This window comes from Durio zibethinus, chromosome 15 (genome assembly GCF_047325235.1).
Source record: "Durio zibethinus cultivar Kanyao isolate XHJ-2024 chromosome 15, ASM4732523v1, whole genome shotgun sequence".
Taxonomy (NCBI): domain Eukaryota; kingdom Viridiplantae; phylum Streptophyta; class Magnoliopsida; order Malvales; family Malvaceae; genus Durio; species Durio zibethinus.
The window spans coordinates 5,675,044-5,698,023 of record NC_143176.1 but is presented as its reverse complement, the minus strand read 5'-3'; the positions used below and the strand labels follow the sequence as shown (position 1 = coordinate 5,698,023).

At 28.7% G+C, this 22,980-nt stretch overlaps 2 pseudogenes; one reads left to right on the top strand and one right to left on the bottom strand.

Moving 5' to 3' along the window:
* Positions 1-5,023: 5,023 nt before the first annotated feature.
* Positions 5,024-9,683, bottom strand: LOC149514573 (putative disease resistance protein At4g27220; annotated as a pseudogene).
* Positions 9,684-17,462: 7,779 nt separating this feature from the next.
* Positions 17,463-19,526, top strand: LOC149514572 (uncharacterized; annotated as a pseudogene).
* Positions 19,527-22,980: the final 3,454 nt, after the last annotated feature.

Sequence of the window (22,980 nt, the reverse complement as noted above, 5' to 3'; positions counted from 1 at the left end):
GTTGATAAACAAAGACAAATAAACAGGAATGCAGTCTTATGTACCCTCATAGAAATTTGCATTCTAATATGATCGCAATATTTGGCTGCAAGTCTATGAAGTTGGGTAAGCTTTATGAAATGCTGCAGCAAATTACGAACTGCTTCATTTACTGGCATCTTCTGAAACTGACATTCATTTCTTCATCTCCCTCCTCTGAAAAAGGTGTTTTCAACTCCATTGTCTATACCACATTATATGACTACCAATTGGCCATGTAGTTTGTTGAGCATTGACAGACTTTTCCACTAAGTTGTCATCAAATGATCGGATTGCCTGCAAAACAAATTAAAGCATGGCATGTAAAGAACAAGAAGCATGTATAATTTAGTAAATTGAAATAATAACGCAACAAGGACCATTGAATGAACCCAATAAGAAAGACTGCCACTCAATAGAACAGGGAATTAATATTGCCAGCCAATTACATTTTCAATTTCATTAGGAATTAAAACAAACACATGGATGACAAATTTTAATTGAAATCCATAACAAGTCCCCTTGAACAGATGAGATTAATATTGCATAATCAATAAAGCTGAAAGAGGAAATAAAAGCATGAAAAATATATAACAGATGAACCTTTCTGTTCATAAGCTTATCCAAGTTCAGCTATACAAAAGGCAGGGCTGCTTTTGATACTTTATATTGAGACTTTGGGTGCGTAGCGTACCTTTGTTCTGGCATGCCCAGATTCCTCTAAATCAACACTAAAGCTTGTGGTTATATTGGGACAACCTATTACAGTTAAATGACACAAAGATGGGAATACGAAATGATAACCAACAGGGCTGAACCTCACAAGGTGTGGTAGCCCTGAAAGGCTTAAGGTGTACAATTGAGGTAGCTGTATCACTTTCTCTTTTTCCTCGCAACCATTTGCCTCATCTCCTGATTGTTCAAATACTTTTTCTAATTTGGAGACGTTGTAAACATCTAGCTTTTGTAGTTTTGAAAGGCCATGAGCAACACTCATCGGAAAGAGACATTTCAAGTTTTCATATGAATAAATGTGTATTACAGTCAGATTAGGGAAGCATAGAGGTTGGAGATGATGACCTTGTGATGAAGTTTGACCATCCTTTTCAATAATTTGCTCCAATTCCTTGTTGGGAATATTGACTCAAATCCCATAAAAGATTTGTTTGAGATTTGTCAGATATTGCTTGATGGACAAGAAGACTTGCAAAAGAAGAATTCTAAGAGAAAGAAGATTCTTAATAGGTAAGTTTGACTTACAAGAGAAGAATTCTAAAAAGGAAGGAATTCTTAATAGGCAAGTTTGACTTATAGGAGAAGAATTCTAAAAGGAAATGAATTCTTAATGAGCAAGTTTGTATGGTTATAAATAGGTGAAGTCTATACAGGGTTAGGTATGAGAAAAAGATGTAAGAGAGTTGTAGGGTTTTGTGGGATAGACACCCCATAGGAGTATTGGGGCTCTACGTCTTATGGGTGTGTATGTTTGTTTGTGAGTGGACTAGAGGAGACTGAGAGGGTCCACATAGGTATGATGTATGGGAGCATATGGGTATGTGTTTGGTTATGTTGAAAGAGTGCACAAGGGTTTGGGTTTGTGTTTGTTTGGGTAGAGAATACTTCATAGGACTAGAAGAGATTGAGAGTGTCTTATGAGTATTGATTGTTGAGTGGGGTTGATGATATGATGTATGTTTGTAATTCTCTACAACTAGTGGATCTTTTTTCTCATCCGTGGATGTAGGTCAGTTGGACCGAACCACGTTAAATTGTTGTCTCTTGTGTGTTTAATTTATTGTTTGATTTCGTTTGCGTTGGTGTGATTGGATTGGAGGCTTTTAGCCCAACATTCCTCACACTCAGATATCCATAAAAAGCTCAATTGTGGCAAATTCCAAGCGATGGTAGATGATAAGATATATCTTAACCTTCTGCATTTATGGACATCCAATTTAGTGAGGTTTTGAAAGTTGACAACCTCAATCGGATCCTTCCATGCCACCTGCAATTCAGGTAGATCGAATAAACTTAGTTCCCTCAAACTTGAAAGATTATATTCACCATCAAATAACTCTTCAAAATTAGTAATAGTTAAATATTCTGAATTTGGTGATTCTTGTCCCAATTCAAGAACTATCATATTGCACAATTACTTCCTTTCTCTCATATTCTCAAATCCTAACACCTGTAATCATATCATTTAACTATCAATTCAAAAAATGTAAAAAGTGACTAAAAACTTATTTATTCTTTATTTATTAATTTTTATATAAATTTTTCATTTTAAAAGCCCTATCATTAAATTAAACATATTGCTTTAAAGGCCCATATAAACCATGATTAAATGAAAGAACCAATATAAGTAAATCTAATGTGAATTAAGTTTAGAACTTGAGTTATTTCCACTAATGGATTATGCATAACAATTTTTCTGCTTTTCCCCAATATTCATAGACTATTTTCTAATCACTATTACTTTTATTATAAGTTCAATTTCCATTTAAATCTTTTCTGTTTTAGTACCTACATTGTGTGTCTAGCAATCAAACAATGTTGATTTCTTCATACTACTATAATTCTTATTTTTATGTTTAAACTTCTTAAATTTTTTATTCTAATCAATTAAAATTTAAAAAAATCTTTAATTTAGGACTATATCTCTTATAATTATTGTAGTACAATTAACTAATTATAATTTAGTATTGTGCAGGGCCCATCGCAAAATTATTTAGAAGCCACACTTATAAGTGGTGGCTACATAATTCTTAATTGCGATTGACTAACTATAATATTGTAACAAAAAGAATTGTAAATGAAATACCTCAATTCATTAATTTAAGTCAAAGACAAATAATTTAATTAAAATATAAAACAACAGTTTGAAAGGAGTAGTACTATATCATGAATAAAAATGAATCCATATGACATGTGTAAAAACACAAAGTACTAGTACATACTACATAGGGCTTTTCAATATATCTAAGAAATAAAGATTGTTCTATAACTTATTTTAAAGGAAAATTAAAAAAAAAAACCTAAAGTAAAATTTATATACATATTTTAGTAAAAAAACAAATATATATTTTCTTATATGTGTTAAAATATTTATAAAAATATTATTAATTTTAATTAATTTTTTTATTTGGTTTAATTTTCAACTCAAAACTAAATTATTAATTCAGTTTGGTTTGAAAAGTTTCTAGTTTTAAACTAAACTACTAAGCCAAATCACCTAGTTTAGCTTGGTTTTTCTGTTTTGACCAAATAAAGCTCACCCTACTCTCAATAGTGCTAAATGATGACATTAAGGGTTTTTTAGTTCATGGTATTAATTATTTATGTTTTTACGAGAAGAAATAACAAATTTTTGTGCTACCATGCTATTATTTCTGGACTCCCTGATATGCCTGTCAGGGATAAGGAATCCTTAGAAAACAGGAATAATATTGTTTTGTAGCCCCTATTATGCCAGCAATAAGGAATCCTCAGAAAACCGGAATCCAAATTTTTTTGGATATTTCATTTGAGTGATTTGAAAAATAATGCATTGAGATAAGTGAGTTAATCAGACATACAACAAGATATGAAATGCATTTTTTCAAAGCATTTCATCAATACAAATGTAATTAAATAATTATTTATTAAATTATTTTTATTGATTTAAATAATAAAACATTGATTTAGTGGTAAAAAAATTTTCAAAATTTTCATGTTTTAAATTTAAATCTTATTATTTATGAATTTGATTTAATTTTATGTTAAATTTATCTTATATAGAATTTATTGATTTTTAAGCGAAATATTTAAATATAATTATAATTTCTTTTTTATTAATATTTTCATAAAAATTATATACTTGCAATCGTAATTACTAAAATCAAAACTAATTTTAATATTAAAAAATAGTAGATAAATAATGCTAAATAGTATGAACAATATGTTTTTATGAGAAGAAATAACAAATTTGTGGTATTAATTATTTAAGGCTTTTTTATGAGAAGAAATGACTATTTAGCATTTTATGCAATAATTAATTGAACTTAAAATGATCTCCTAGCTACATATTTCCTAAAAACTCAATCTCTTAAAACATTAAAATAACTAAATGAGATCGATATAAACAACTCAAGAAATTAATTATAATAAATTCCTAAAAATTGAAAACAAAAAGTAATAACATATTTAGAATGGACAATTCCTATTTCAAATATAAAGGAAAAGACAACTAGCAAAAAAAATGTCAATGAAAATTAAAGTAAATTACACCTTACATCCATGACTTTTGTACAATATTTCATTTTCATTCATGGTTTTAATTAAAATTCAAAATTTTCATTCACGAGTTTTTTAAAATATTTCAAATTCATCAATTTCAACAATTAATCTTTAAAATTTGACTAAATTTGTCATCTCAAAATATTGTGCGTGTGTGTATAACCATATAAACATGCACGTGATAAAAAGGTGGGAGTTTATTTGTAACATTTTAAGTTGAAATTCTTGTCATATGCACATTCATGTGACATTAAAAAAGATTTGTTCTGTTAATTTTTTAATAATGATTGATGTAATAGATGAATTTATAATATTTTAAAAAGTGTAAATGAAAAAATTATTTCATAAGATTGTGGATGAAAGTAAAATAATATTACACAAAACTTATAGATGCCTAATGCATTTTAATAGTAACAGCTATCTTAAAAGTCCACGATTGTGATTTTAATTATCACTACTTAAGTAGGGAGAAGTAGATTCACATTAATTTTACCCAAAGTGATACAAAGTTTATCTTTTAAATATTGTAGCACTTGAAAACTTTTCGGTCACCAACTTATCAAGAAAATAATTTCAGTCAACGATATTAATAAAATGTAGTCAAATTATTTTACTTTCTTAGTGTTTGCTTCCAAAAATAAATTATAAAAAAGGTTTTATTTAAGAACAAAAGAATTTTCTCTCCCAATTTAAATGGATTAAGTTTCCATTTTTTTTTCTTTCGGCTCTCTTATCTATTATTCCATTCTTTATATTCCTCCTACAAAGTATAGTTGAAAGTGTAAAACCACAAATAAAAAAGCTTACCTGTATTTTAGCCGAAATGATGAAAGGAGTCAATTGTGGACAATCATCCACACACAACTCTTGTAAAGATGGCAGCGTGAGTACAATGTCATTTCCATCCCTTCCTTTTAATTCAGGCAATCTTTCCAATGTAACCTTATTCAGCTGCGGAAGACCTTCAGCCATTGATATTGGAAAAGTATATTCCAATCGAGAGCAATCCCCAATCCCAAGTGTTGTCAATTTCTCCAAAATTTGACCATGCGACAATGAGGAAAGAGATGTCAAGTTATTGCAGCCACATATATATACTTCCCTTAGACTTCGGAGATTGATGTTTGACACTTCCGTTTTGGGAATTATTTCTTCCAATTCCAAGCATAAGGATATGTTCAGGGTTTCCAGTTGTCCAAGACTTTCAACAACATACGTTGGGAAGAGATATCTCAATTTATTGCAGTAGTCTATTGTTACAACCTTCAAACTTTGTAAGCTTACATGATGACAGGGTCCTAGTTGAATGCTCCTCAATTCAGCAACCTGAAATAGCACTTGCATCTCATCAGAAATTTCATAAACCGTGATTAAAATTTGACAAACTATAGCATCTTCGAATCATGTGTATGTACGTCCATGTGAACGTTCATGTGGTAAGATGGTGTTCTTTGACTTTTTAATTAAAACTCAAAATTTTCATTCACTAGTTTTTAAATTCAAATTCATCAATTTGAACACTCAATCATTAAATTTTGACTAAATTTATCATCTCAAAATATTTTGTGTATAACTACGTGAACTTGCATGTGATAAAAAGGTAAGAGTTTTTTAAACTTTTTAAGTTGAAATTCATGTCATATGAACATCCATGTGACATTGAAAATGATATGTTCTATTAATTTTTTTAACCATGATTGGTATAATAGATGAATTTAAAATATTTTAAGAAGTTTTAAATGAAAAACTTAGGTTTTATAAGATCGTGGATGAAAGTAAAATATATTGCACAAAGCTTATGGATACCCAATGCATTTTAGCAGTGACTGCTATCATAAAAGTCCACAATGATACAAAGTCTATTTTTTGAATATTGTAGATTCACATTAGTTTTATGTAAAGTGATACAAAGTCTATTTTTTGAATATTGTAGCACTTGAAAACTTTTCAGTCATCAATTTATCAAAAAAAATTTCAGTCAATGACATTAACACTATGTAGTTAAATTATTTTACTTTCTTAGTGTTTGATTCCAAATATAAAATATAGGAAAAAATCATTAGAAGAAAATTTATAAAAAAATTTTTATTTAAGGAAAAAAGAATTTTTTTTTCTCTCAATTCAAATGGATTAAGTTTCCTTTCTTTTTTTTTTTTTCGCTGTCTTTCTATTCTTCCACTCTTTCTATTCCTCCTACCAACATAGTTGAAAGAGTAAAAACACAAATAAATAGGCTTACCTGTATTTTCCCCGAAATGATAAATTGTGGACACTCTCTCATTTTCAACTCTTTTAAAGATGGCAGCGTGAGTACAATGTCATTTCCATTCCTTCCTTTAAATTCAGGCAAACCACGCAATGTAACCTTATGCAACTGTGGAAGACCTTCAGCCATTGAGATTGGAAAAGTATATTCCAATCGAGAGCAATCTCGAATCTTAAGTGTTGTCAATTTCTCCAAAATTTGACCATGCGACAGTGAGGAAAGAGATGTCATGTTATTGCAGCCACGTACATATACTTCGCTTAGACTTTGGAGATTGATGTTTGACACTTCCGTTTTGGGAATTATTTCTTCCAATTTCAAGCAGTCAGATATGTTCAGCGTTTCCAGTTGCCCAAGACTTATAGCAACAGACGTTGGGAAGACATATCTCAATTTATTGCAGTTGTCTATTCTTACAACCTTCAAACTTTGTAAGCATACATGATGACTGGGTCCTTGTTGTATGCTCCTCAATTCAGCAATCTGAAATAGCACTTGCATCTCATCACAATATTTAACTACCAACCTTTCAAGACTTTGTAGAATTGGAATTGCACTTGTCATGTCCCAGAAATTATCTATCATCAAAGTTTTTAATTTGAGCAAAACCCCTTGCGGTTGATGACCACTGCACAGCTCTTCCAATCCACGCATATTTGTTAAAGATAATTCTAACAAATTAGAGAATCCATTGGTTAGCTCCTGCTGCTTTGTAGTATCAATGAGACATTTCATATGCTTGCAACTCTCAAGATCCAGAAAAGTCAGCTTACTGAATACCACTTGGCCCTACTCCAAGCTTGGAACAAGATTTTGGTAACCCACCACATTTTTCAGATTAAGAGATTCTGAAACCCCAAATAACTGCTTGCATGCCTCTATTACAGAACCCTTAATTTTTAAAGATCTCGAGAATGGGCAGATCTCAAAGTCCATCTTCCCTTAATAAAATGAGAAAAGCCAAAGCCAACACATACATAAAACCTTTGTAATTTAAAGAACACAAAGTCTCTTGGAATATCTTCAGAATAAACCTCTAAAGATAATATAATCAAGTTTGACAACGAATTCAACTCTGATAGACTGGCAAAGCTTTCTTCTTGAACTGTGTTCTCAGTGGCCCAACTTAAAAATTGACAACCATGCAAGTATAGTTCTTCTAATTTGGACAATCTTCGTATTAACTGAGAAAGGATTCTCTGTAGTTGTACACAATATGACAAATCCAACAATTTAAGATTATCCAAATTACCTATTTCTTCTGGCAATTCTTTGATATCAGAGCAACTAAATGAAAGAACTTCAAGTTTCTTCAACTTCCCATGCCCTGAGATGTCCAAGAGTTTGCAAGGTTCCAAATGAAGAGTTCTCAGGTTTGTTTGAAACTGAAATGCATCTGGAGATATCAATCTAGAATTCAGAGTGCAAGCTTTCAATGCTTTCATTCCTTCAAAGAATTCACTTGAAGTTATCATGTTCCCATCTCCACCAAGTAAAAGAATTTTGAGATTTGGGCATACCAGTCATTTAGGAAGTTCAACAATCCGACTAGTATTGAAGGAGACTGCTTAGTAAGACTCAAGACTTTCTTCCTTTGGCCACATTTCAACAACGTCAGATTTTATCATAAAAGAAAACTCCTTTTTGTTTGATACTATCCACAAAGCAACATCACGAACCAGGTCATGCATTTTAACATGCCTTTCTCCACAATTTAACAACAAACAAGAATCCTTGATGATGTCCATCGCCGCAAGCACTTCGCTCCTCACTTCTTCAATTGAGCCCATACCTTTACACAACTCTAGTCCCCATGCATATCTCACCAGCTCCTCTACATAAATCTCATGATCTTCAGGAAATAAAGAGCACAACAAGAAACACATCTTGGTCTCCTTATCATTCAAATAATCAAAACTCACCTCAAGAACCAGGTAAACATTTTTTTCATCAATGTCCTCTATGTCATTCAATCTGCGGTTTTCGAGTCTCCTATACGCTGCTTCCCACCTATGAAGATTTTTACCTTTTAGAGCACTTCCCAATGTAACTATAGCTATGGGCAAACCTTGACACTTTTTGATAACTTTAGATGCCACATGTTTAATAGCGTCATCAGAAGAGTTATCTAGACCTGCTTTCCTTTCAAATAAAGTCCAAGCTTCATGGTCATTTAGACAACCAAGAAGTATTGTCCTTTGACATTCCAAGGTAACACATAGGTTTTGACGGCGTGTTGTTAAAAGAATTTTGCAGCCTTTATGATCATCAGCAAATGGAATTCCTATCTGCTCCTTTAAGTCAATTTTTGCCCAAACATCATCAAGGATTATTAGAATCCTTTTCTCCTTCTGCAGTTTCGACCAGAACTCCTGGATCGATCTTCTTCCTTGGGCATTCTTCATATCGAAATCCAAGTATTTTGCAATTTCATCTTGAATTATTTCAAAGTTTGGCTTTTGAGACACAGTAGCAATCGCAACTTTGTCAAACAGATTTAATTTTTTGGCATGAATTCCAACTTCACGGACTAGGGTTGTCTTGCCACCCCTGGCATCCCCCACAATCCAATCATGCTGACCTTGTCGTCCTGTAAGGCTTCAATTATCTGATCGAAGCCTTTTTTTGAAGATTCAAAAATCATAAAATCCTTGGATGAGAGAAATTCTATGGTTTGATTTGTACTACGTGAATGGTAGCCCACTCGTCCAGGTTGACTAAATTTGGCGATCTTCTCAATAAGCTCACCAATAACAAGAGTGTTCTTCATTGCTTTCTTGCTTAACCAATACCGCCTACTCCAGTTAGGACACCAAATGAAACATCTCATATTTCGTTGCATTTCATTTTCCAGAGTTTCATCAGATAGGATTATGTCTGCCCGTGATAGCAAATCTTTGACATCATCTTCAATTTCTTGAAGTTGCCTTTCAGCATCCTCAATGTCATGTTGCAGCCGATCCCGTGCCTTTTTCAGATCTTCTTTTCTTTTCTTGAGCTTTTCAACATTGTGGTGAAAATGGCAAATGTAATTAAATTGACGTCCTACTGGCTTCGCCACCCAATCCACAAGCAGTGTTCCCACGCAGTTAGAAAGAGCAGACTCACAAAACCCGCAACCCATTCTTGACAAGCTCAAGTTGAACAAACTTCTGCCAAACATAAAAATATTGGCCATGAGATAAATCATGGTGAAGATGCTAAAAGAAAATTAAAGAATAATGAAGGTGAACTCTCTAAACATACCAAGCAAGGTGAAGATAGTCCAAAGTGTCACAACCAACTGCTTTTTCTTCAGTTTTCTGCCAAGTAACACTTTTTAAGCACGTAATGAGGCAAGGTGAAGACAATTCAAAGTATGAGAAAAGTCATTACCCATCGCTTCTTTTCTTGTCGGGATCTTCTTGGTTTTTTTCTTCCTTTCTTATCTAAGTAATGGAAGACAGCCCAAACATCAGTCTTTTTATTGAGGGAAATTTCCAAAAAGTAACACAACTATTTATTAATTCGTACCATCTTAAAAATAATTAGTGAAAAAATAATAATATATTAATAAATAAAATTAAAAATTATTTTTGTAATTGTAATGTTCAATGATCTTTATTCAAATTTATAATATATGTATATTTAGCTAATACACATGTATAATTATTTTATAAAATATGCACTTCCAAAAAATAAAATAAAGTAATTACATTTTTGGATATTAATATTATAAAAATAAATTTAATTTTTTTATTAATTTAAATATAAAATATTTCTTTCCAATTAATTATTTTTTATTATAATATAAAATAATAAATATTTTTTTATTAAAACATCTTTCGTAGTTCTTCTTTGTTTATACAACTATTGTTTCATCCTCTTTATATCCTATAAACGAAATTTAAAACTAATTCAAAAGAATTTCTCATTTTTTATTATTTTAATTTAAAATTGTTATTTTATCTTTATATTTATATCAATTTGAGTTTAAATTTAAATACATAATCAAATTTAACATTGAATATGAAAATTAAATTTATTTTTTATCATATAAAATTTATTAAAAGAATTTAAATATCTCAAATTTTATCTTGAGATAAACTTAAAATTAAAATTTAAAATTTAATTAAACTCAAATCAAATTCAAAATCACATTCCTCTTTTTAAATTGAAGGAAAAGCAAATAGAAATCAACCTTAGAACTCTTAGACAAGAAAACAAAAAAATCAAGTTCGTACTGAAATGATAAAAAAAGCTTGGAAATTGAAAAGAGAACGTTCACTTATTTGATTGGAATATCCGAACAAAAGAGATTAATAGAACACTCAGCTTCTGATAGCAGAAATGGGTTTTTGCTTTTTTTTTTTTTTTTTTTAGGTTTAATGGCCGAGGATTGGTTTTATGATAATTATGTAAAATGTAGAGAAAGAAGACTCCTTTTCATCTAAGTCGTCATCTTTTTCTTTTAATATTGTTTTTTCCTTAATAAATTCCATAGTGGCCTACAAAAGCCATGTGACCGACAAAAGCAATGGCCCATGACGTCATTTTTTCTCTGGTCCTTTCTTTTTTTTTTTTTCTAAGTAATGGAAAACAGCCCAAATATTTGTCTGGAAATTTTCGAAAAGTAACAAGAAAATTTATTAATTGGTACCATATTAAAAATAATTAGTGAAATTTTATAATATATTAATAAAATAATGAAAATTATTTTTATTTTTGTAATATTCAATAATCTTAATTCAAAATTATAATATATTTACATATAGTTAATATATATGTTAATTATTTTATAAAATATGTACATCCAAAAAAAAAAAAAGTACATTTTTGGATATTAAGATTATAAAAATAAATTTTTTTTTTATTAATTTAAACATAAATATTTCTTTCCAATTAATTATTTTTATTAAATATCAAATAATAATTTTTTTTTATTAAAACACCCTTTGTAGTTCCACCTTGTTTATTGAGCTATTGCTTCATCCTTTTTATCTCCAATAAACAAAATTCACAACCATTCCAAAAGAATTTCTCATTGGTAAACCTTATCATTCCTAATTCATTTTAAGAAACAATTAAAATAGCAAAAGAGCTGGCCTAAAAATATCTGCCCATGTTCACTAATTAGTAATTGGATTAATTATCATGATTCATCACATAAAAAGAAAATTAAATTAGTAATGCACTTTGAGTGAAGAATTGAGACATATTGAAAAGATATATGATACAAGCAGCTCAAATATACAATAAAGGTATAGTCATATTTTTCATACACTTAAAAATTATATAATTAAGTTATTATGAAACTAACACACAATAATATTATCAATAAAATGGGGAAGCTTTAATCTAAGGTAAGCTTGGCTATTCGTTAAGCCTTTTATGAAGGCTACGTCGGTAAATTTCAATATTTTGTCCAAAATGATTACATTATATGATTAAATTTTCTGGTACTTGATTAATTTTTTTATGTAGAAAAAGATACTTCACCTATTATCCTTGTCTTGATTAACTTTAATAATAAAGTATGAAGGAAAAAATAGAATATAATATCCAACAAACGGTCAAAACAAGCAATAAAAAATGGTGCTCTCGTATTTACCACCAAAAGATATTCATAACAGATTTTTAATTTGTTAATTATTTTCTACATTAATTAGAGACTTACTTGTAGCAAATGACTATACCATGCCTATGTAATATGTAATGAATGTTAAAATTTTTTAATTAATTATAGTATTTGAAATAAAATTTCATTATAAACTTTAATGTATTATTAATCTTATATGTTATTTTTCTTTTTAATATACTATATATTTTTTATTTGTATCCATCAGTGCAAAAGAAATAAAAAAGTAAATATTAAAAGATAAATAATGAATTTAACAAGTACTCAATTTTTACAAAAAACTATAGAGATAAACTGCTTTACTTAATTACTTGGAGAACGATGCATTGACAACTTAAAAACTTGCTAAATCATTTAGAGTGAGATGATCATTGTTGGATTAAGAGTAATCTAAAAGCCATAGAATAATTTAATTTAACGATCAGTTTTAAAATATATTATTCCATTTTCATGTCTTTCTCATTATGGATCCATGTCAAATTTAGGGATATAAATAATAAATTAATTTTTATAAATTTTTTAAATTCAATTCAAATAAAATTTGAATTTCATTTGATTATTATTTATTCGAATTCAAATAATTTAAAAAATTTAAATATTTTAATACTTGGCTCGAATAACTTATAAATTTAATCAAAATTTTATATTTTAATATTTTTTATCATTTTAATTAAAAATTATTATTTTATTTATATATATATCAATTTGAATTTAAATTCAAATGCATAAATAAATTTAAAATAAAAGTTTGATAATTAAATTTATTTTTTATTAAATAAATTTAATCATAAGAGATTAAGTATTTTAATTTTTATTTAAATTAAATTTAAACTTAAAAATTAAATTTTGATCAAACTCAAATCAAATACAAGAATAAATTTTTCTTTTTGAATTGAAGGATACATAGAGTACAAATCACTCAAACTTTAATTTGTACTATCATCATCATTTTCATCTAACTCACTCAAACTTTAATTTGTACTAACAAAATGATTAAATTTTGCTAAATGTGTCAAATATAATCACCTAACATTTTCATCCAATTATTAACAAAAAAATTATGTGACAGCCATGTCATATGCCACATAAACGGTCACATTAGCTAAGCCTAAATTATTGTTTTTTTCATTTCTTTTCTCTCCCTCCCTCTCTCTCTTTCTCTCTAAAGAATTTCAACACTGGTCAGCCACCATTCAAAGCTCAAATTTTGACGCTGTATGGTTTCTCTCTCTGCCATCAATCGTTTCTTGTTGGCATGTGATCTTCATCAGAATTTAATTGTTTGCTAATTTCAGCCTCCTCATTCTTTTTCTTGGCTCATTTCCTCCTACAACTTTCTAAATTATCCTAGATCTAACCAGAAAATAAGATCTACTACCATCTGTTCAGCTATCTAACCTAAAAATAAGATAAAATTTACTCTTATTTAAATGTCGCTGTATTTAAAATTATCAGAAACACTCCCAAATATCCATGACCGTCACAATAAGGATGTCGCCCACCAATAAAGAGAATAAAAGTGAGAGACATAACGACAAAGTGATGCAATGCAACGAATAGAGTAGTGTCCCGTGGAAAAATAGCCAATTGGAAGGGTGATTAGGTGCGTGAGAGGTGAGAATCAAGAGAAAGAGGAAAAATAGAGAGCCCTCTGGTGCTATTTGAATCGTCGTCTTTGGTTGGGCAAAGCCCTCTCTTTCTTTTCCCTAAACCCAAAGCTCTTTTGTTTGTCTCTATCTATTTACCGACGGCTGAGGCTGAGACTGAGAGTATAATTGGTACCCGTTATTCTCTCCCGTCTAAAACCCACAATCTTAGCTTTGGGATTGCTATTTAGGGTTTAGAAATATTGACTTTGTACTGTTATTTCACCCAAAAATTAATTCCATACTTTTAGAGAGAGAGAAAGAAGGATAAAGAAAGCATTTCTAAGTTCTAAACTTTTATTTTACTGATTTTTTCCTAGTATAATATTTAAAATATAAGATTTAATGTGTTTGATATATAAGATTATAATAAAATAAAATAAAATAATATTATAAATAAGATTAAATTAAATAATATCATCTTATTTTATATTTAATGTGTGTAAAGATTAAAATGAAATAATTTATATATTAGTTAAATAATTTATATATTGGTTAAATAATATCATCTTATTTTATATTAGATGTATATAAACATTAAAATAAGATGATAATTTATTTTATATTTGTTAAAATTACATATGTTATATCTCAAGATGGAAGAGTTAAAAGTTTGAAAATTAAGGTAGGTTAATACTTAATGTTAAGGCAGGAAATTTCATATGGCTTGATTTGATTAGAAACTTATATATTTGCATTGAGTTAATTACACAACTGTTACTTAGAACAATAAAAAATTAATATTTAAATAAAATAATATACAATTTACATCTTAAATTTTCAAATTAGATATCGATTTAATCCATCTATTAGTAAACATCATTAACTCAGCTTGTCTTCTGGCATCTCATCAATACAATCAGTCCATTTGTATGCCAAATATTAAATTAAAATATTGAATAATTTTATTAAAATTTTCATGTGAATGCCCCATGGCAACACACTATTGATCCAAGTAAATAATTTACTTTTTTTTATTGTGCAATTAAAATAAAAAGAATTTTTAAGTTTATAGAAGTAACTAAAAGGAAACATATGAAAATTAAAAAAAATTACCGAAAACTTAAGCTTATTTGTTGTAATTAATTTTTGGTTGATTCTTTCATTTTTCTCCAAATTAGAAAGTAAATGTAAAGATTGAAAGTAATTTCAAAGACCTAATAAAAAACAAACCATCATTCAAATTAAGAAAATCTATGCCTAACTTAAGAAAAACCAATCAACCAATTCCATCTCCACTTTTAGTAATCCAAATGCCAACAACATCCTTATTAGGAAAAGGAAATTGAAGATGAAAACAATCCAACTTGTCTATATATTTGTTGTATTCCCAGCTTAAACATAATACTTTAAGAAGATGAAAATTGGACGGATTGGGTTATTTCAAATTAAAAATTAAAAAATAAAACTGTTTTGAATTCAAAATTTTTAAAATTTGATATTTATGTTGTCTAAGTTTGGATCATCTAATTTTGGTTAATTCGGAACAAATTGTTGAATTTTAAATTAATTATATAATTATATAAAATTTGATTCATTATCCAAATTTGAAATGCATTATTGATTGGGAATATAACTAAAATTTTGACAACAAAACTCTCAAAGAAAAAGTAAAACCCAATTGGTTAGTGTATAGTGGCAAATCTTGATATTTAATTTTGAGAGAGTCAATTAATATTGGCTTAAAGGTAAAAGAAATCCCTCAAACAAAAAATCATTTATCAATTAAGTTTCTCATATTTTATTGCAATTACCCAATCCCTAAATCTTCTATTTCAAATTAATTGAACCTTAAAACATTTATTTTCATCCAATTGAATCCTTGTACATATATTTTCATTCAATTAAACCTTTGATTGGACAGAAAAAATTAGCTATCTTTTTCTAACAAGAATTCAATTAATGAAAATAGATGTTTGAGGATTTAATTGATTGTAAAAAAAAAGGGCTTAGATGATTATTGAATTTAGTTTAGAGGCTTTTTGGACCTTTTTGCCACAAATATTATATTGAATTTTAGTATTTTTTTTCTTCATAAGTAACCTACTATAAATATTATCAATATAAATAGAAATATACTAAACATAACTTACAAAATTATAAATTTTATCAATTCGTATAAAGAAACATAATATATCAAATAAATCATTTTACTTAAAATTGTGAATGATTTACAAAAAAAAAAAAAAAAAACAAAACAAAACAAAAAAACCAATTGCTAACTAACATATTTTTTTTTATCAAAACAATAAAAATAAAATATACCATTAAAAGAATAAAATTAAAACTTTGAGATTAGAAGTTAATAATCTTTTAACCTTTTAAAAAGTTATTCAAACCTAACTTTTGTCTTGAATAAAAAATTGCATTACAAAGGGAGAAAAATCTAAAATAAAATTAAAAATGAAAATTATATGGAGAGAAATTGTGGTTGACTAAAAAGAAAAAAATTATTGATACTTTGTTATAGATTTAGAGTCTTATGAAGAAACTAGAAAGTCAATTTGATTTTTGCTAAATGGATATGATTATGATTGTAACAAGTATACATTTCCTAATTCTTATAACAAATCTCTTGATTTTAAGGATTTGTAAGTAATAATTGATTGGTATAACAAATAAACAAAAAAAAAAATGATTTTAATCCTTCTTAAACTATACTGCATAAGATAGGTACGCACCCATAAGCATAAACATGCATGGATTTTAACTGCCCAAAAAAATCGTTACAATACCGTTTTATTGGTCTTCCACAAATAAGCCATTCAGATTTTAAAATATTATAGCTAGTTTAACTGAGTGAAATAGATATAATGTATTCACATGAAGAATGGAACTTATAGATTATTTGATTCTCTTAACAAACTTGATTATTCTTAAAATTTGGGAGGAGCCAAAGACCACTTTTGACTTGTATAACCATCCATCTCTGCCTCATGTTACTGGGGAAAAAATAAATTGAGAGAGAAAAAAATAAAAGAAAAAATAAAAAGCTGAAAGTGAGGGTTTTGGAGACTCTAGGAATGAACAGAGGAAGTGTGGAGCGAGGACTTGGGCGAGAAATGGGAGACAAATATATTCATAGCAAAGCTAAAGATTTGCATGGTTTTGAATTTTGAAAAAATAAAAAATGAATGTACAACTTTGGCATATAATTTTTTTGATCCCTCAGACAAACAAGGCCTTTGAGACAAAATCTGAAACGTCTCAGATACAGTGATCTTCTCTTTCCACTCTCTTTTCATTATTTTAGCTGAAAACTTGGCTAGGCTCATGGGTTTGTTCTCTTGACCTCCAATATCTGCGAGATTTTGGGCATCTTTTTCTAAACTTTGTTGCTTCTTCTCGTATAGTTTCTCTAGATTTTCCTCTTGTTATCCTTAATTCTTTTATATGAAAATCCTTGTTTCATGATTTCAAAGATTTCCTCTCTCTATAAACCTCTTTTCATCTGTTTTTTGTTCTCGAAAAGAATGGAAACACACAAAAAAATGCACATATAATTAGTGAAATGCCTGAATACCAGGGTTGGGATTGCTATCATCTTGTTTCTGACTAGTTTATAAGATTTAGGTCTAAAGCTTTATATTCTTGGATTTTTCATCCAATTTTTTTCTTGCGAAAGCTTGTTTTTACATATATGGAAGCTAGTGAAAACAATGGCTTAAGAACATCAAACCCAAAGGTGTAGCAATAGTAATACTAGTAGTGGTGGTGCAATTGGAAGCAATATCGGTAGATCTTCCTAGAAGCAAAGGCCTAAAAAAGTCCCAAAAAGAGGACTTGGTGTGGCACAGCTTGAGAAGATAAGAATAGAAGAACAAAAAAAGAAAGATGCAGCTTTAGCTGCTGCTGCTACTGCAATTTTGCCTTCCCCATAATCTGTTATTTCACTACCAATTATTCATCATAAATCATCATATCTTTCTTTGCCAATCCCAAAGTTCCATCCTTCAAATCAATCTTCTTCTTCTTCTTCTTCTTCTTCTTCTTCTTCTTCTGCTTCTTCAATTCCATTTCCTGCTGAACTTATTTCACCACCAAATTCAATCGTTAGAACACCTTTATTTGTTCAAAATATTGATATTGTCAGTACAGCAAACAATGTTCCATTGACCTTCAGTGGTTCTCCAGGGTGGCATCCTGGTGCTGCAGTACTTTCAGGGAATGACAGTGTTAATAATGGTCATAAAATTTTGTTCTTGTGAGTATAACATTGGAAAAGAGTGTTCTTGGTTGGACCCTGGATTGGCTTTCAGGACATATTTGACTTTGCCTTACGAATCTGAATCCATTTGGCTTTGCCTAGTTCGATTCAAAGGTTACAACCATTTCAACAACCTTCTTCTTCAGTGGTAAGAAAATTGATTTTGTGTTGTGACTAGTAGTAGTTGGAATCTTTAATTTATTTTTAAAAGTATATCTTCATTTCTGGTAACGTTGATTGATAAAGAATTAGGTGAATTGATGGAATTCTATTTTTTATGTAGGTGAATTTGTCATCAAGAACTTCATCAACTTCTGTACTGAATTTTCAGACGAAGCCCCCTCCAAACCAAGGCTATTGTGGAAATTGTACACCTTTATTACCTGAAGAGGAGAAGGTATTTGCCTTCAATCATGTATAGCTTATTTTAGATCCAATGATAAATTCTAGTTTTTAATATCTCTTTCCATTTACAAATTAATATGATGTTACTTGTGAAATTCATTAGGTTTATGGTCTGAATTTCACATCATTTTGCCTTTTTTTTTTTTTTTTTTTTTTCTGTTTTTTAATTATAGAGGCCTCTAAACATTACCTTTCACAGTGGGAAAGCTGCCTGCTGAATTAACCTAAAAAAAACTAGATTTATACGATCGTTTTATAAAGAATTAGGTTTCCTTTCTTTTTCATCTTTATAGAAGTCTTAAGAATGCAGCTTCTTTGTCTTTTAGACCTTGATGTTATGTAATAGTAACAGCCTAACAGGGTTGCTTTTTTTGTATGTGAATTTGGTTACCGTAAATTGTAGGTGGTTGGCTTGAAGAGATCATATCCCTTCTCTCTAGACAATGCTCTATTCACAACAAATATCCTCCCATTGCTCATTCCATCAATGAACAAGTTGAAGCAGCTTCAAGTAGTAATGGTAGAGCATTCAATTTTAAAACTGGCACCTCGATTTTTAGATTTGATTTTAATTTTCATCTCTCAAACATAATGAGTATTGAGGTTTAATATGCAAATCACGACTTCTCTTTGTACTTTCTCATATGTACTAAAAGGAAAAATTATCATAATAGATTCTGTATAAGGTTTTCCCCATTTATGTTTTCTTTGTATCATTTTCAGGGAAGGACCTTCATGTTCAACATCAAATTTGGATTCAAAGTCCAAGAAAAGCATCAGACAAAATGGGGTCTTCGATGGAGATTTTCTCACATTAGCCGTTCCAATAACTACTTCAATGTGTTCAAGCTCAAAATTCAAGCATCCTCCATCCAGTTTAATCTATTACAATCATGAGTTGCCTAAGCTCGAGTCATTAGCTTATCAAGTGAGCTTAAACAACTTACACCATCTCCATTTTCATTAATTTTATGCTTTTGTATGATCATTTGTTCTTCAGTTGCTCATATATAACTTTGTTATTTGTCAAAGGCAAGCTTTGAAAATTCAATTATCCGACAAGGAGCTAGCAGATTAAATAGTCAAATTTAAACAAGCTACACAATTAACAAGGATTCTTATTGGATCCTTGCGACAAACTTGAAAAAAATAACAGAATAGAATCTAAATTTTAATATATGTTAAGCATCTAAGTGAAAATCAATTGAGAATAAGTGAAGGATATTCCACTTAAATTTATAATCATAAAAAAATTCAATATTTAACAAAGATGTGATAATGTCAATTTAACAGTGAAGAGCTTGGGAAGGTTAGAATAGGTGACTGAAGAAAAATTTTTTATATTTTTATTTTTTAAAAAATTTGATGTACAATGATATAAATCCAAAAAATAGGACAATTTATTTTTTAGTGAAAAAACTTTTAAACTTATAGAAATTTTGAAAAATGTTTAAACTTATTAGAAAACTAAAGTTTGATCAATCCAATTAAAATGAAAAAAAAGGGTTTAAACTTATATTTAAATTTTTATAAATTTAAAAAAATGATTAGAATATACTTGATCGGAGCTTAAAAAGGGATCTTTATTAGCCATCTTATTTTCATCCTTTGATGTAATTAATTTTCCCTTTTTCCGTAAGTTATTGCTTGCATTCCTCTCCAGTTCCTCAAAACAAATTAAAATAGTGCAAATTTCGATTCCAACAACACCACCATATAGCACTAAAAATTAGTTTTAATATAATTAAGCAAAAAAAGGCAACACTAGAGCTTGGCTCGAGCTGATAATCAAGAAAAAAAATTCATACAAAAATTTCAAGTTCTATTCTATTTTAAAATAAAAATAAAATTTCAAAACATATACTTTGGTTTTCTAAATAAATTTAAAATTTTTTTAAATTTTTATAAATTCAGAATTTTTTTTACTAAAAATCAAATTGTCCTATTTAATTTTACCAGATTTATATTATCCTATGAATTTTTTTAAAAATAAAATATAAATATTTTCCATATAAACAATATAGAACAAAAAAATAAACTTTGGATGAAATATTCTATTTTAATCCATAGATGATTAAAATTATACAAAAATATTGTAGACACCCTAATTAGTCCAGGCCCAAGCCCATTGGGCCTGATCCAACAAGGTTTGGACCTAAGCCCAAATCTATTGAGCCTAACTCAATAAGACCCAGGTTTTTCGACCCAATTGGCCCTTTTTTGTATTATTTTTATTATTTGTTTTTTTTATTATTTAATTTTCGAGCTGATTATTCATTTGTTCTTATTTATTTTTGAATTTTTGATTTATCTTTTTTTTTTAATTATTTTTGGACTTATCATTAGTTTTTTAGGAGATAACATATTTAATTTTGCAAAAATTCTACCGTAAATGGCATTGGCAAAATTGTAGTTGGGTTCAATTTCTAAGAAGATAAATGTCAACAGAAGAGTCGTAATTAATCAGAAATTCTTTTGACTTCTCCTATAAATTTAGCCTTGAATTACACAGAGAGAAGACACAGAGAAAATAGAAAACAAAAATCTCAAAATCACAGAAAAAGTAGAAAGCAATAAAAATTTTTGAAAATTTGGGGTTCAAGAAAAAAGGGATTTTTTTGGAAAAATCTAAAAAATTCCTAGATTCCGGCAAAAATTTTTAGTTTTCGATGAATTTTTCAGTGCTGATTAAATTTTTTAGCAACTTTTTCAACGTCGGTTGAATTTTTTGGCCAAGATTTCCAAAATCCATTGAAGATTCTGGTGAGGTTTGAATTTTTTGGCGAACTTTCGACGAACTAACCTAGATTTCTATAATATTTTTCAAAATCCGATGGAAATTCAACCGGAGTTCATCCAATTCTAGAGAGACAAGAAAAGAAAAGAAGAAGAAGAGAGAGAAGGGGAAAGGGAGATCAAAGGCAGAAAGCTTGAACTTGGGCTTTTATAGCTTTCCCAAAACAACATCGTTTTGGCGTTTAAGAAGATCTAGGATCCGTACATTTTTTATTTGGGTGACCTAACCCGTAACGCAACTGGCTTTTGACCCACGTTTGGCCCATGCCTTAACCAATCTTTCCAGTCGAGCCGAACCGCCAAGCTACATCTCCCAAGTTGTTGTTTTTGCCTCGAGCAGAGCTGAATTCCAGCCACTCGAACCGAGCCATTTTTTTTTGTTTTTTTTTTATATTTTTTATATTTTTATATGTTTTCTTTTCTTATTATTTTGCATGATTAAATTAAAAAATAAAAATAAAATTTTTTTAAAATAAATATTAATTATCCAATGATGAAATTTATAAAAATTTTAAGTGATAAATTTCTATAAAATTCCTAGGTGAGAAATTTCATCTAAATTTGTCTCAAATTGTGGAATAATTTAGATAAAGTTTTAATAACAATAGTTAATATTTTATTTTCAAATAGAAAAAAAAATAAAATAAAAATTTGGATTAAAAATATTTGATAATTATCAAAAGATGAGATTCTTAGAAATTCTCAAATGGTGAATTTCTTAGAAATCTCTTAGTGAAAATTTTTCTTTAAATTTGCCCCAAATAGTGGAAAATTTAAATGAAATTTTAATAAAAATAATTGTCATATTTTTTTTTTCAAAAAAAAAGGAGAAATAAAAAGAATTTCTAAATAAGCCCAAATGGTGAAAAATTTAGAGATTCAAAAAGAAAAAATATTTCTAATTTTGACTTAAATTGTGGAATAATTAGATATATTTTCGACAAAAAACCCAAAAAAAAACTAACAAAAATCTTTTCGACGACGGAGCCTTTTCAAGAAATTAAATAGGATTCTTGAATACTTTTGAAGTAAGAAAATATTTTTAAGAATTCTACCATATTGGTGGAAGAATTTTATAAATTATGTGGAAGAATTTTATAAATTATTTTCAATATTTAACATAAAAGTTTGAAGCCATTAGATTCAAAACCTTAAGATAAATTTAAAATAAAATGGTACCATCTTTTGGATGGGTATGTGGGTGTGCTATAACATTTCTCACATATAATCAAACCCCTGAATCTTGTTCTGATATGTAAACCCATACCTATTCTTTTAAGGACCCTTCGTCAAACTTAAAAGCTCCTTAAAGGGATAGATTTATTAGGTAACCAATAACACCTAGATAAAAAAAATTGGTAACAACTCCTTAATTTATTAAGTCTAGCTATAAATTTATAGATCTATATGTTATGACAAATATAATAAAGTGATAAAATTACACCCATAAAAATAAACTATATATGGGACTCTAAGTTTTGACTATTAATTTCAGGATTAATTCTCCTTTTGCAAGAAATGACTTGGACTGCTAAGCTGAACATATAAACGCATACCATTTTAGTCCAACATTTTCCATCAACTTAGTTGTTTTGATTTATTTGTATTCTAGTAAGTATTTAACTCAGTAAGATCCCTTCTTTAGTTAAAGCAACCTCTAGAACATCAACTAGGGAAACTTAGTTTTGACTAGCTGTTTTGCAAAAAATTAAAAATCAATCTAATTGTATGAAATTATGATGCAAGGAAT